The sequence below is a fragment of the Corvus brachyrhynchos genome, unplaced genomic scaffold (genome assembly GCF_000691975.1).
Source record: "Corvus brachyrhynchos isolate BGI_N302 unplaced genomic scaffold, ASM69197v1 scaffold65, whole genome shotgun sequence".
NCBI classification, from domain to species: Eukaryota; Metazoa; Chordata; class Aves; order Passeriformes; family Corvidae; genus Corvus; species Corvus brachyrhynchos.
In genome coordinates, this window is record NW_008238365.1 from 2,734,484 (window position 1) to 2,746,881 (window position 12,398).

The 12,398-nt window shown below is 50.0% G+C and overlaps 1 long non-coding RNA gene across 2 annotated transcripts; it reads left to right on the forward strand.

The window, feature by feature from the left end:
* Window positions 1–2,996: 2,996 nt before the first annotated feature.
* On the forward strand, window positions 2,997–11,642 carry LOC108447124. 2 transcript variants are annotated; one of them, XR_001862521.1, is made up of 3 exons: window positions 2,997–3,353; window positions 8,324–8,410; window positions 10,406–11,642. It is a non-coding gene; the product is annotated as an uncharacterized LOC108447124 (long non-coding RNA). The 2 variants fall into 2 exon arrangements; XR_001862520.1 differs by having other exon boundaries at window positions 10,425–11,642.
* The last annotated feature ends 756 nt before the right edge of the window (window positions 11,643–12,398 follow it).

Genomic DNA, 12,398 nt, shown 5'->3' on the forward strand with positions numbered 1-12,398 from the left:
AATGCCTTTCCGACCCCTCGTGCTTCCGAAAAACCTCATGTTTTCACTGACATTCACTGCTCTAATTACTCATCCCAACACCAAGCTCTTTGCTTTTTAGGAAACAAACCCTATCCCAAAAGCAGGCACATGAGGAATAACATGCAACAGAAAAATGAAGGGAATTTTTTTTTTTACTGACCAGCTTAGACGTTGACAGAAAAGCCAAAGCTAAAAGAACCTTCCTCTTCCCAGGGCAAAATTTTACCTTGAAGGGAGCTTGGGAACAATAAAAGGTTCCTTAAAATACCTGAAGAGAGAATCTTAAAGTAAGTGATCTGTGTTAATCAGGTTTCAGCAGGGATTTGGTTACCACCAGGAGCGGAGATCATCCCCACTCCCTCACCTGCTTTCTTCCCCTCCAAGCACCACAGGTCCTGCTTCCCTCCCCAGCAGCGCTTGAGGATTTCAGCATTTTCTACTCTGCATTTTCTGAACACCAGAGCAGGGACTGCAGCACTTGGAAACATCCTCAGAGAGGCAATAAATGCCCCAAAAGAGAGGGGATGGCTGGGCTGAGGTTTCCTAAGCTCAGTCTGCTCAGACCCTCCAAGCAGAGACTAAAAATCCTGCTGTACCCCTCCAGGATCAGCTGCCTGACCGTCCTCTCCCCACCCTCCCCCAGAACAGAGAAAAGCACGTTTCTACCCAGAGCACTGCTTTGAAGTAGCCTGAAACTGCTTTGCAACCCTTTTAAAGTGAAAACTGCATCTAAATAACCAAAGCCACGGAGAATTTCCAATGGGCAATCCCCTCCTGCTCCTGCCCCTCTGTGTTCCCGAGGTTTGCAGCTCTGGCAGGGCAGCTGTGGTCGCTGCAGGCCGGATTAATGTGGCATGGCAGAGAGCAGCCCAGCACACCTGCTCTAAATAAAGATTTCACTTCTGTTGCTCTATTTATTCTTGTTTCTGTCTAAAGTAAATTCTGTGCAGGCTCCAAGCTGCTCTTTGCTTATGGGGAAACAGTGAGAGCCCCCAGGTACATCCAAAGCTCAGAATTAGGTAAATAATTATGTTACCTCAGATACTCTCAGTTAATTCCCACGGTTGGATTTAGTTTCTATTTTGTGGGTTGAATATATCTTGCTCCATTAGCTGGGACTATTCCATTAAAGGAATCTTCAGACTGTTTGGGGGTTCTGTGGATTAAGGAAGCTTCCTGCCATGGATTCTCCCAGGAAGAAGGGAGGCTTTTGTGGTTTTAGCACTTTTGGTGGGTACAGATACTCTGCCAGGTCTATGGAGCCACCAACATCTCAGTCCCGAGGACAGGTCCCACCTAACAGAAGGTTCCAACAGGTACAGGAAGCACATTCTGCTCAGCACCCCTGGAAATTTAGGGGAGGTGCTTCCCAATTTGTGTCAGACAGGCCCCAGTTCAAAGCACAAACAGCATTTTCTGCCAGCACTGGGGGCACTTTCAGGCTCATCTGCACAGGGCAGCCAAAAAACCCCTTTCCCAGCTGTTCTGTGCCCACCCAGTGCTGATCCCAAACCCACAGTGGGGAGCCCCTGGCTCTGCAGCATCTGCAATAATCTGCTTTCCTACCCTGACAAATCCTGACATGCATAAAGTGATAGCAGGGAGGCTCAAAGTTTATCAGCAGCACACGTAAAATTCCCTTTTCCTGTCCTGAACACAGGCAAGGACAAGCTGCTCCTGCCAGGGACCACTCCACAGTTCCTTACAGCCACCAGAGCTGTGTCCAGAGCCACTTCAGGAGGAGCTTTGTCCCTCATCCCTCTCCTTAAACCCCACTGTTTTTCCTAAAGTGCTTCTGCCATGCTCAGGAATCCCTGCGCTTCCCCCACATCCAACTTCTGTTCACAAATTAATTAAAACATGCCAGCTTCCCATGAAGATGCCACAAGGATTTTATGGGAACGTGTTTCTACGTTACACCGCCTCTTTTGAATTTTTGGATGCAAATTCCTAAACCTGTACCCAGCACATCACAGGCACTGCTGGAATAAAAACAGCAGCACAGCCCTCCATACCCAGAGCAGCAGGATTTCCAAAAGCACTGAAAACACAATGCTGGTGCCTGTGGTTTGAGCCATCCCAGGTACCCAGGAGATGTTGAGGTGCAGCTTGAACAAAGTCAAATTCTCCACATGGCTCCAAAAACCACTTTATTTGCATGTTTCTACGCGAGCTGCAAGGCTCATCGGGGATTTTTCCAGGTGCTCACACCTCTCCTTCCCCCAAGTCTCTACCAGCAGAATCAGCCAAACTGCACTGCTTTATTTCCTAATAAAAGTTGGGAAAACTTAGCTTCTATTCCAGCTCTCCAGCCTAAACCAGAGCTCAGAGGAGCAACACCTGAGCACAGAGAATTATAGAGGCAAACTCGGCACTAAGCAGGTGTTGCAAAGCCAATCCCCATTTGAAGTTTACTAATAAAATGAAGGAATTAAATTAGATTAATAAGGAAATTGGTAAAAATAGCATTAAATTAATAAGGAAAATAAATAATAAAAAGAAAATATCAACTCTCCAGGGCTGTGCACCTGGAGAACAGGTACCCTTCCAGGGGTGAAGAACAGGTCCCTGCTCAGCACACCCAGCTCCTCGAGAGCTGATTCTGCTCCAAATTCACCCCAGCACACCTGAAGGTTGAGGATCTGACTGCAAATCTTGCGGTGACATGGACAATTCCCGTGGGAGAACTCACCACACACATCCATCACTCCCAAAATATCCCCTAACATAGAGCCAAGGGGAAAGAACAAACTTTCCCCAAAGTGAAAACACTGAACAAAAAAAAAAAAACCAAAAAACAACAACAACAAAAAAAACCAGTGAACAAAACTTACCTACAAGATTCAGAGCAGCTGAATCCTGAAACTGCTGAGCTTCCAGGAGAGTATGGAAGGTTCTGGAATCCCCTGCCAGGCAAGGCATGGAGATCCCGCCCCTTCCTTTTCCCTCCCCTTCCCCTTCCTGTCCCACACCCATCACCCTGAAGCTCAATAAAGCTGTCATATTGGAAATGTTATCATTTCCTTTGCTAATTTTTAATGAGTTTTTAAAATTAATTGTGAGCAGTGCCCACTTTCAGCCAGCACCGGCTGAGTTTCCGCGCAGGCCCTTGTTGTTACTTTGATCATTAAGTCACCTTAAACATTTAGGTTTGCTGAAACCAACCCTGACCAGCTCCAACAAACTGAGCCAAAAGGACTTGGAGATTGAATTTGGGAACTTAAATTTATGGCACTTGGAGGATGCTGGAGTAACCAGGAGATAGAGAGGAGATCAAGGCCTGGAAATCTGGAAAGCCCCTGCTGATAAAAGGACTGAAGGATGTGGGCCAGGTAAGCAGGAAGAGCAAGAAATCAATAATCAATGGCATGCTAAACGATGAAGAGAACTGTGTGGCTTAGAGCCAGGGTACGTTCATTTCTTTGTTTGCTCAAAATGTATAAATAAGTGGAAAAGGTTTGGATCAGGGTCTGTGTGGAGGCCAGAGCTTTGTCAGCCACACACCCAAACCCTGGCCAAGAATAAAACAATGCCTGGCTCACTGACACCACGAGGCCCTGTTGGGGAATCTGATTTATCCGGAGGATTTTGGTGGATTTGGGGAACAGTAACAGCTCAGGTGGTTCCTTGCAGGGGGAGCAGCAGAGGAGAGGGACCCCGAGGAGGCTCCTCCAGTTTTTGCTGGTTTTATTGCCCAATCTCAAATCTATTTTTTTTCTCCCTTAAAAAGAAAAGCTTCTACTTACTTACTTTTTTTATTTACAATAAGTTATGCCATCTAAATGAGAACATAAATTATTATAAATTAAAATTTCCTCTGTAGCAGCCCTCCATTCACACCTCTCGCTGTCGTAGTTACAAAAAGGGTGCTGCTTGAATCCCACCCAAATTCCAGCACAGCCCACACCTGTCTGGCATCATCCTTTATTTCTGGCTGTGGAGGGCAGGGATTTTTCCCTAATCCCATCACCTTGTGGGTCTGGGGGGTCTCAGCTCTCCCCCTACAGCAACTGAACCTCTCCAAGAAGGAGGTGATGGTTGGGGTGAGTCTGTGCAGCTCTTTTTGGGGTTCAGGTGTTGGTTGTAAAGTTGTGGTTTTGGTGTAAAAGCTGTCCCAGAGTAGACCCTGCACATTCTTTAGCTTGCAAAAATATTCATTCATAACCAGTTGGTTCTCAGCCCACGGATGGGAAGTTGTGAATCATGGATTAATTCCCAGGGAAGAGCTGAATGGAGAGCACAAGTGAGGTTTGGTTCCCTGCTTTTTCCTTGGGTTTTTTTAAATGCGTGCAGTGTTCAAGTATTTCAGGAGGTTTGTTTAATTCCTGGTTTTTTTGCTGGGCTGCCCAGGTAGGAGCAGTTTCCTGGTGTCCCACAGCAGGTGGGGGGGTTTTCCCCTGGTGTTTATAGAGCCAGGAATGTTCTGGAGAGCAGACACAGCACAGACAGCTCCACACCAGTGATCCTTCCAGGTAGAAAGAGAGCAGAGGGGTTTTCTGAAAAATAGAACTGTTTGTGGAGTTTGTTCCTGGTGGTGCTGAGGGGCTGAGCTGGTGCTTGGTGGTCGTGTCAGTGCCTAGCAAGGCCGGGGGGGGGGTCTCTGGGCTGGACAGGGAGGGAGGCTCAGCCCCAGCTGGAGCAGTTTGGGGTGTTGTCCCTGGGGCTTCTGGCTCAGACTGGGACCAGCTGGAGGGAATTAAAGTTTAGGGAGGGTTGTGAGGGTGCAATATCGAATTATCACCCCCTGTCCATGAGCAGAAATAGTGACCTGGAGCAGAAATGCAACAGAAGTGAGTCTTTACCAATTTCCAGCCACTTCCACAGGCTCTGCCATTTCTTGTTATGTTTCCAGGCTGGTCTGACCTGTCCAGGCTCCATTTCTACCTCCTCTCATGACCAGGCTCCAGCTTTATAAACCCACTGCCCTGACCCATGTGGGACCTGCTGCCCTGAGTTTTTCCCCTCGCACAGAATTTCTGGCACTTCTTTCCCCAAGTTTAACATGAATGAAAGCAGGGCTGCTCTCATGAATTGATGTGCTGCTGCACAGTGTGATTTCAGCACTCTGCATCAGGGATTAGCTGCACAACTCCTGTTGCCATAGCTCTCATCCCTCCGAGACTTGAGCGTGTCACATAAACTGGATGAGGAACACAACCGAACGGGAGGGGGGGAAAGGTGGGCAACAAAGGAGGGAGCCACAAACAAAGCAGGAATCCTTCCCTGCGATTCCAGCCTTGTGATTCAACATTTATGATGACAGTAATTCTGAGCTGTAAACAGCGAGTGAACAAAAGCCCCGTGTGGGAGGGGGGGGAAGGCTGAGCTCGGCATGACTGGCATTCCTTGAGATCGCTCCTCAGGCCTCCTTCAAAGACCTGCGGGGACTCCGAGAGCACTGACAGCTTTCCCAAAGGAAATTCCAACTGCAGAACAGACCTGCAGTCCTGTTTAGTCCCTTGTGCAGTGGCCAGGGCCTGGGTCTGGGTGGCAAAAGCAGGAATTCATTCCCAATTCCTGTAGTTCCTCACGGCAGTCCCCAGTGCACACTGCTGGAGGAGGTGGCAATAAATGGGAAGCTGCCTGCAGGAGTTGCTTGGGTTTGTTTTCCTCCTTTATGGAAAGGGGGAAAAGTCACATTTCAGTCACAAAAGCTTCCCTGGGAACCTTTCAGCTGAGTAACAAATAGCTCTGTGTGCCGGGGTTTAAGAGGGGCCAATGCACACTTGGGCTGTTCGGTGAACAAGCAGCTGCTCGGTGCTGTTGCGCTGGGGGCTGCAATGAGGAGCCAACCCTGGGAAAAGGCAAAAAACAAAGTGGGTGGGACCTGAAGGAAAAATTCCGGGGATTCTGGGTAGGTGGAATAGCTGTGACAACAGGAAAGGGCAGAGTCTGTCACCTGTTGCTTGTGTCAGACTTTAAATTTAAAAATCCGAAGTCCTTCAGTTGTATTTTGGAGATCAGTGCAAGGTGAAGCTCTGCTGTTGAAGGTTGTACCTGCCCTGCTCCAGCAGTTTGTCCAGCCAGGCAGGGTTCTGGGGAGCAGGGATGCATCCAGGGTGTTGGATTGGAAGCTGAATTGTGGGATTTAGCGCGGAAAAAGCCAATGTGGTGAGTAGTGAGGACAGGAGGAGCGATGCCCTGGGTCAGTGTGTGGGTTCCAAACAGGGGGAAGGCAGGGGATGGATGCAAACTGGTGGGAGTACATTCCCAGCGTGCTGGAATTCCCTCAGGAACTGTTCACCATGGATCCTGCCTCTCCACCTGTCCCTTCTGCCCTCTGCAGTTCATGAACCTTTCCTTGAGCTCTCGTGCTGTGAGAAAACCTGTCAGAAAACCTGTCTGAAAGCCCAAGGGTCAGAGGAGTTAAAAATGAGGAATGTCTTTGGGGAAAAGAGAATAGTGAAAGGGATGAGGCTCAATTGCCTTCAATCCATTTGGCTTTTAATTGCATGATAATGGGCAACAATTAGCTTAAGGAAACACTCATCTTTGAAATATTCATTGGGATGCTGGAAAATTGGCTTCATCTTCCTGGGGAGGAATCTGAGGAAAGGGTTGTGTTGGGGTTTTTAATTTCAAAGAAATGGAGAGGCGGATTTTAGTGCCATGTTTCCACTGTTCCAAATATATTTCTCCCGAAATCAGTGTCAGCTTTTGTAAATGCTGCTTCCCTTCCGGAATGGCTCCATCCCAAGGGAAAGTATCCCAGTTTATTGGCAGCGTGGGCGTGGAGTTGGGTGCTTTATTTATCTGCTTTGATGCAGGACCCCAGAACGTGGAGCAGAGGAGGACAAACTGTTATGGCTGAGTTTTAAAAGCCTCCTTTCTTGGACTCCCAGGTGAGCTGCCTTGGCAAAGTGATGATGTCCAGTGCTTGTATTGGGCAGGTAGCAGAGAGCTGCTAGTCTAGTCCATTTTTCCTTTCCAAAATTAAAGTCTGCTGGGAAAATATCCTTCCAAAGGCTTTCAGCTGCTGGGCTCATGTGAGTTCTTACCTTGGTGCTGCAGACAACTTGGACGTTCAACAGCAGTTGCCTGAGTTCAGTTCTCAGCTCTGTGACAGTCTCAGACAAACCTGGGAGGATCCATCCGAGGCAGGATTTGTTCCTCCCCTTCAGCAGAAGCCACGGCTGGCCATGGTGTCAGCAGAAGATGTCACCATGAGAGGGCCTTTCCCTGAGAACCTCATTCCTTAATAGCAGAGCTGCCCAGAGGAACAGGCAGCCACATTCCTGTGAGCCTCACCTGAGTGACTCTGATCCATTTTATTTGTGTTTTCCATGCAATTTTCTAATTTGGCTTCCTGTAGCCTTGGGCTGCTCTCCCTATTACAGTATTTAATTGAAATAAAGGATGTGCAACACCTGTTCTGGTTGGACTCTCACCTGGGGGGTGCTCTGTGCAGTAGAAGTAATAATAATAATAACAATGACTTCAAACTGTGCTTTGGAGTGACTTGCTTTGCACTTCTGCAACGCTGCACAGTTGAGCAGGGCTGGGAGGGGTTGTTTAGCTGGGATGAGGAGAGCTGATTGCACAGAGTAATTCTGGTTTTAATACGATGGTGCAGCTGCACGAGGGAAATGTCAGTGCTCACCCACGGGTACTTCTGTGTCTTGGGCAAAAGGGCTTTAATTTGCTACCGTGGCTCAGAGTCAGGGTTCTGCCCTGGGAGATCCAGAGGGAATGTCAGGACCCTGTGCTGTGCTGGGACTTCGTGTTCCCATCTCCTGAGCGTGGCGTGGCAGATGTTTGGTGCAGCTGTGGGAGATGCTGGGACATTCCTCATGCTGGGAGCCCTGGGGATCGGGGAGTGCTGCTGTGTCTCAGCCCTGCTCAGGAGTCACCACTCCCTGAACTTTTTACAAGGGCATGACAGGACAAGGGGGAATGGCTTCAAACTGAGAGAGGGCAGGGTTAGATGGGATTTGGGAAGGAGTTCTTCCCTGGGAGGGTGGGGAGGAGCTGGGATGGAGTGCCCAGAGAAGCTGTGGCTGCCCCTGCATCCCTGGAAGTGTCCAAGGCCAGGTTGGACGGGGCTTGGAGCAAGCTGGGATAGTGGAAGGTGTCCCAACTGGATGAGCTTTAATGTCTTTTCCAACCCAAGCTATGCTGGGATTCTAATATTCCCTGCTGCTCCTGCCTTTGGAAGTGAAGCTGTCACTGTCAGAAGGGGCAGCTGTGACCAAGGGAGGAGGAACAGGGACCTCACTCCAGTCCCCCTGCCCCAGACAACATCCCTGCCTGGGCAAACACAGTCCCTGTCCTAATTGAATCCTTGGTTCTCCCTTTGCTGCAGCTTCACTTGCAGAGAGCAGAGCCAGACCAGGACCTGCAGCACGTGCACATTTACACCTTGTCCTCATCCCAGATCCTTGTGCCTGAGGTAAATGTGGGAAAGGGAGGTGATAATGGAGCTCCTGATTAACCAGCCCCGGGTGAACAGCCGAGGGATGAGCTGGGTGGAACAGCGATGCTGGCGAGAAGCTTCTCCCACCCCCCTCTTCCAAATCATATATTTTTCAAGTTCACATCAATTACTTCTGTTTCCAACTGGATAAACTTGAATGAGACGCCTTTCTGTAATCTGCTGACAAGACAGTGAAGCATTTTTTGTTAGCACCTCCTGATGCCATCTAAATTGGGTGTTTGCAGGGAAGAAATGTAGCGTGGAGTTAGGAAAGATGAAAAACCAGAGAAAGGAAAGGAAGGCGAGATGTTATTTAGAGCCTCTGTTAAGGTGGGAGTGCTGGGCTCTTGTGCAGGGAACACGCAGCTACAGCTGAATGAGGTGTAGAGGTGAAACAAAAGTGTCTGTGGGCTTGTCTGGCTCCTTCTGGTGAAGTTCCTCTGAGGATTGGAAAGTCCAAAGGGAATATTCTTGCTGCCAGGAGTGGTAGAAGTGAATGTGTGCACCCTTTGCTCTGTTTGAGTACCACAAACTGGATACCACCATAAATGTGGTGCAGTCAAAATACACCTGGATTTAGGCAGGTGTCCATGAAGGGTTTTCTTCCTAACCTAAATTCATAATTCATAAGGGAGAAAAAAAGCTTAATCCAAGTTGTTGGAGACTGCATCCTTAACTTTGTGCCAAGGATGGCTCAGTCTGGGGAGCTGCTTTGGCAGTGGGTGTGTTTGTAACGTGTTTCCAGTGCTTTTCTCCAAAAAAGATGCAGAACTGCCTGCAATGGATGTGGAGTGCTGGGGGAAGCAGGAGAGGGAGACGCTCCAGGGAGCTGTGCAGGGCATCCCCTGCCTCTTCCACCTCACTGAGCAGCTCCATGGTAGAGATGACACCTCTGGGGGCAGGAGAAGAGAGAGGTGAAGTTAAAATCATGGCAAAGCGTTGCTACAACAACCTCCCTCTGCAGCAGAGATTTACCATAGCAATAAACTTTAACAAGAGGGATTTGGGATTGGTGTGCTCCTCGTAAATCCTCTCAGGCTGGCTGTTTGCTGCCGAGGCTTTGGGGAGGGTGAGTGATAACACGTCTCCCTTGATCTCAGGGAGCAGCTGCAGAGACCCCACTGCTGAGGAGGGAACTTAAAATCCCTAATTCAGAGCTGCTGGAGAGTGAGTGCAGCCACTGGCACCACCCCAGCCCTGCCTCCTGGAGAACACTGGACAAAGTTAACCTTTGGGAGAAGGTTCAGCATAATTCCTGCCATCCAAGCTCCTTTACCTGGCTCCTCATCACATTCCACGTTGCTTTTCATTTATAACATCCCTTGTGTGCAGAGGTTTGAGTATAAGGAGAGCACATGACCTCACCCCAACCCTGTTCTAGGGACTGGGAGCTGCCAAAAATCTTTCTGAATGCTCTTTTTTGGGGGGTTTAAGGGTTGCTATTGGTGACTGGCAAATTAGGGAAAGCCTGTTGAGTCACCCAGCTGAGAAATCTGAGTTGGGGAACAACATCTCAATGGGTGTTTAACCAAGCTCTGGTCCCTGCGTGGAGCTGAAAGGCTTCTCAGTGGAACTAATGATGCTTGTTAGGCCTGACACAGTCACTTTTATAATGCTGAACAAATAGCAGTGAGATTTTAATTTTCTTCCCCAATTATGATTATGATACTGGAAAACTTAATCCAGGTTTGTTTATCTGGAAGGAGCTCAAGTATAGCGAGGACATGAGCAGCAATCAGAACAGCAGCAGCAGGTTTAGCTGGGAAGGCTTCACTCTGTCCTTCAGCGTTTGGAGGGACGAGATGCAAACGTTTTGGGAGCTGATTTCTTGGCAACAGGATTGTTTTTATTCTGTTTCCTCACGGTTCTTCCCAGTGTCTTGGTTTACTGTGAATTCCAAGTTGGAATCTCAGACTGATTGATGGATTGAGGCTGATGCTGATGGAACAATCACTGGAGAGTTGAGAACAGTTTTTCTCTTTCTTTGCAGCTATCCAAGGCCTGGAAGAGGATCTGTTGCCTGAAAGGAGGAGTGTTTTGTGTCTTATCTGTCTCAACAACCTCCCATCCAGCTCCTCTTTTGTGATTTCAAGCTGCAGTGAGCTGGGAAACTTTGCAGCAGTTCCGTGCAAATCCATCCTCCACTCTTCTCCCAGGGCTTATGGGAATAGCAGAGGAATTGTTACACGTCCCAGAGTGGCAGAGCTGCTCAGCAGCACTGATGTTCTGAGGGAGAAATGTGAAGTGGGAATTAAGGAAGCCCTTGAAGAAGTTGGGATGGGCTGTTGGTGCTGCTTTTCTTTTGGACTCCCCACACAGAACTTCCCATCTTTCCTGCATGTTTAATTTGAAAGTCAGGAATCTGTGGAAGGAGCAGGGAGGGGACTGTGGGAAGGGCTGATTCCAGAGCTGGCATCAGCCAACTCAGGGTGCCACTATAGCCACGCTGGGGGATGTCCTCAGGGGCTGAGGCGAGGGAAACCTGAGGGGATCAAACCCGGGTTCCATTCAGGGAAAGGAGAAGGGGTGAGGGGCTTCAGACCTCGGTGTTTTTCCTCTGTTGCACGAGGCAGGTGGTGCTGCTTCCAGGGCAAAGGGTGATCCCGGCATCCACAGCCCAGCTGGCTCCTTGCTCCGGCTTCCTTCGCTTCCTCCCACGCTCCTCGTGCAGCACGGGGAGAGTGCCCTGAGGGGGAAGACACGAGGTGAAAAACACATGAAAAATTCAAGGATTATTTTATCGATCATCAGAATAAATCCCCATATGTTTACGTGGTTATTAGAAGCAAACACGCAGCAGCTCCAAGCTGTGAGGGAGGGTGGGGATGTGGTGTTTCCGTGTTGAATGGAAGTCCCTCTCCAGAGCAGTGCTGGAGTGCAGAGGAAGACAAGGTAGTTGTGCCCCGTCTCGTAGAGATTGGTGGCTCCACACCTTGGGTGTTCTGCTGTGTGTGAGCAGCACCTGGCTCGGTGTCTCTGCCCTCTGTGACCTCCTGTAACAGCCCTGAGCTCTGGAGAGGGTGAGCTGCCCCTTGGGGTGAGGTGTGAAGCAGATGTGCACGCTTGGTGCAGTGGGTTGATTCTGGCTGGACTCTGAGCACCCACCAAATCCATTCCCTCACTCCTCTCCACAGCTGGATGGAGAGAGAAAATTTAATGAAGGGTTCATGGGTTGAGATAAGGACCAGCAGAGATCACTCATCATGGGCAAAACAGGCTCTAATTAAGAGATACAAAGTGAATTTATTGCCAACAAAATCAGAGCAGGACAATGAGAAGTCAAATAAACCCTTAAAAACACCTTCCCCCCACCCCTCCCTCCTTCCCAGCTCTACCTCCTACCCCAGCAGCACAGGGACACAGGGAATGGGGGCTGTGGTCAGTTCATCCCCGGTGCCTTCTCCCGCTGCTCCGGGACAGGAGTCGTTCCCCTGCTGCACCCTGGGGTCCCTCCCACGGGAGAGTTCTCCAGGAACTTCTCCAAGGTGAGTCCATCCCAGGGGCAGCAGCCCCCTCACACTGCTGCAGCCCGGGGGTCACTCTGCCATGGGGTCAGTCCTGCAAGGACAGGCTGCTCCGGCAGGGCCCCTCTGGCCACGGGGCTCCCACGGGGTCACAGCCTCTCCTCAGGCATCTCCTGCTCCCATGGGGGCTCCTCCAGGGCTGGAGGGGGATCTCTGCATCCCCTGTGGACTTCCAGGGGCTGCGGGGGGATCTCCTGGGGCTGCAGGTGGATCTCTGCATCCCTGTGGATCCCCAGGGACTGCAGGGGGATCTCTGCATCCCCCAGGGATCTCCGGGGGCTGCGGGGGGATCTCTGCATCCCCCGGGGATCCCCAGGGGCTGCGGGGGGATCTCTGCATCCCCTGTGGATCTCCTGAGGCTGCAGGTGGATCTCTGCATCCCCCATGGATCCCCAGGGGCTGCGGGTGGATCTCTGCATCCCCCGGGGATGCCCCGGGGC